We start from the raw sequence: 3,793 nt of genomic DNA, 5'->3' as shown, positions 1-3,793 counted from the left end.
TATATATAAATATGTATGTATGTATGTATGTATGTATGTATACAAACATAGATACATTCATTCATATGTATGTATATATATATGTGTGTGTGTGTGTGTGTGTGTGTACAAATATATATAAATATACAATATATATATATGTATATGTATACAAACATATATATATATGTATATGTCTGTCTGCATGTATGTATGTATGTATGTATGCATGTATGTATATATGTGTGTGCGTGCGTGCACGCATGCGCACAATGACACGTGTGTGTGTCTGATATAATGTAACATTGGAAGACCAAAGCTATTAGGTGCAAGAGAGAACGAGATGGATGTAGTAGGTGGGAAGATACGGAAAGTAAAAGTAAGGGTGTGGTAGAAAATTGTGAGAAGAAAATACTCTATAGGTCGCTATCACAGGAATAAATTTGAGATAAGGAAATAGAACGAGGCGGAGTGCATGAGAGAGAGAGAGAGAGAGAGAGAGAGAGAGAGAAGTGGGTGACAAAGAGAGAGACAGGAGTGAGTAAAATATAGTGTGTGAGAAGTAAATGAGAAAGGGAGATAAGCAGAAATAGTCAACTGAACAATAAAGGTGGAGAAAGTGAAGCTGTCAGGATAAGAGGGAAGATGAAAGGCAGAGAGAAGAAGGAGAGGGAGACGGAAATACGAAGAGTGGCGGGGGGGATAGAAAGAGAATTGCATTAGAAAAGAATTAGGAAAAGAGAGTAGATTGCTGTAAATGATTCAGTTTGCTTCAGGTGTATTCCTCGGGCCTGTGGGTTCAATATACGTCAAATGTAGCTGGACTGAAAGGCAATGTTTAAAAATGTGATGATTTTTAGTTGTATATGAGATGTTGTTGATTCAAACATTGATATTTGACATTTAAATATTGATCATTGATATTGAAACATTGTAATGTAAATTAGATATTTATAACTTAATGAAAGAATTTAGAGATTAATTAATGTGTGTAGCTGTTGTCTTGCCTCAGACACGTTTGATGATGTAGTCCTAGGTAGCTGATAAAAGATGGGATGGTCACGACTGGAAGACCTTTGATCCTATATCTACTTGATCGAGTTGACCTGTTGCTAAACAATAATAACTTACGGAGTTGTTATAAAGCACTTCTAACGAAGCCACCGCACTCCACAAAAACAAATGTACAGTGGGTTACAGGATTATGGAACTTGTTTTGTCTCAACAAAATTCGTAGATTAGTAAGTGAGAGGATTAGTTTCAACCGAGGATTAATAAAAGAATTTGTAAATCTAGATCCCCCTCATTAAAATATCTGTTGTGATAGTGAAAGAATTAAAACGAAGGTTAATGAGGGAGCCTCTATATCGGTGTTTATTCCCAACCATTTGTAAATCCAGCAGAATTGTTCCTATTAAGACATCTGTTGTGTCACTAAAAGGCAGGTGAAGTGTAATTTGGATTCCTAGCAATACATAATATAAATTTTAGGGCCCACAGGTGAAAACATTGTTCTAAAGAGCAACTAACAACAGATATAACACACAAAAATCCTTTCAATCACACCCTGACTTATTCGAAAAGAATACAGTGATTTATGTGGACTTGGGGAAACTGCACCTAAGAAGTATATGCGATGTTCACGAATAGAACGTCCATGTTCATAGGTCTGATTATTCGATATATAAATATAATCCTACGTTTTTCTTGTATATTTCTCCTGAGAAAGGGCTTGCCTCTGAAACTTCAGGATTTTTCCTTTCTCTGATGCGTTAAGCTAATGCAATATTTGTCAAAAACTCGACCCTCCTATGTTGTCTTTCATTTTCTGTGCTTCGCTGATATCATATATGTATATATAAAGGAGAAACAGAAGAAGAAGAAGAAGAAGAAGAAGAAAGACAAAACAAACACACACACACACACACACACACACACACACACAAGCAATAACAAAACAACAACACAACAAAACATCCAACACACACACACATTATACTGAGGAACACACATGCGTATACACAAACGCATGCTCAGATATACAGACACGAGAAATAAAAAGATAAGGAACAGTTGACTTGATAGGAAATCTCCTCCAGATGTCACAAATAGACGATTTTCCCCTCTCTACGTGTGTTTTCTCTCTTCACTCTTTTCTCTAGAAGAGCGTAGGCACGAAACGTCGAAGACATCTCCATTCCTCCTGAACGCCAAACTAATACACAATGTTTGTCGTTCCCTCACCAGTCTCTGTCTTTTAATTTTTTTGTCTATTTTGCACTATTTTGAAAAATACACACACACATACATACACACACGCACACACACATATATCTATATATATACGTATATAGACATATAGACATATATAAGTCTATATAGACACACACACATATATTGTATGTATGTATATATGATATATATATATGTGTGTGTATGTATATATATATATGTGTGTGTGTGTGTGTTTATATATATACATATATACATATATATATATATATACATACTCACACACGCACGCGTATGGGTGCTTGTTTATGCTTTTGTTTATTGGTGTCTGCTGGCATAAAGAATTCACTATGTACCTCAGAGTCAAAGGAATTTACAGAATTTTATTGCTAAGTACTTAAAATGTAAAAACTAAACTGAAATAGAATAAAATGAGCGAAGTAAATCAGATGTGAATTGATTATAGTTTAAAAGCCTAAAAGTAAAAATTCCTGAATAGGGTCACTCAAGAAATATGAAAACAAACAAAACAAGAATAAAGTGCATTTCTATGTATTAACCAAACTGAATGCATAAATGCATTAGCACACACACACACACACATACATGCACGCACACATACACACTTATACACACACACACACTTATATAAACATAGACATAGATATACACATATATATACACATATATATATTCACATTTATATATACGTACTAATACATTCATACATATACAGATAAATATATACCTATATGAACATACAGCGTATATATGTCTGTGTGTGTGTGTGTATGTGTGGCGTAGTGGTTAGGGTGTGAAATACATGATCGTAAGATTGCGGTTTCCATTTCTGGACTGGGCGATGCGTTGTGTTGCCGGGCAAAATATTACATTCCGCATCACCCCAGTCTATTGAGGTGGTAAAATTTGCTCCAGATTGGCGTTCCATCCAAGGAATGGAATAGATACGCCTTACAATCCTGGAATTGAGTTAAATATATTTACTCATTTCCTTGTTTCAGTCATTTGACTGCGGCCATGCTGGTGCACCGCCTTTAGTCGAGCAAATCGACCCCAGGACTTATTCTTTGTAAGCCTAATACTTATTCTATCGGTCACTTTTGCCGAACTGCTAAGTTACGGCGACGTAAACACACTAACATCGGTTGTCAAGCGATGTAGGGGGGACAAACACAGACACACAAACATATACACACACTGGAAGTCAATTCGCAGAGAGATTCGAAATCAAAACTGGCTTGACAGCCTTTCTATACAAGACAATGACCTCAAACTAAGTCATTTTATGTCAACCATACAAGACATATGCACCAAATACGTGCCATATAGAAAGACCAGCAAACATGCCAATAGAATTCCTAGAGACAGGAAAATCCTTATGAGACACAGAACAAAGGTCTCAAACCAGTTAAATAGAGAACTGGAGGATAGGAAAAGGGCTAAATTAAAACTAACACTGTTAGAAATAGAAAACAAAATTAGACTCTCCCATGAAAAGGAGAGAGCAGAGAAGGAGAAGAGAGCAGTAGAAAGCATAAAAACAAACCCCAAGGCTTTCTAT

The sequence above is a fragment of the Octopus bimaculoides genome, chromosome 3 (genome assembly GCF_001194135.2).
Source record: "Octopus bimaculoides isolate UCB-OBI-ISO-001 chromosome 3, ASM119413v2, whole genome shotgun sequence".
Taxonomy (NCBI): domain Eukaryota; kingdom Metazoa; phylum Mollusca; class Cephalopoda; order Octopoda; family Octopodidae; genus Octopus; species Octopus bimaculoides.
Note: the sequence above shows the minus strand (reverse complement) of the source record.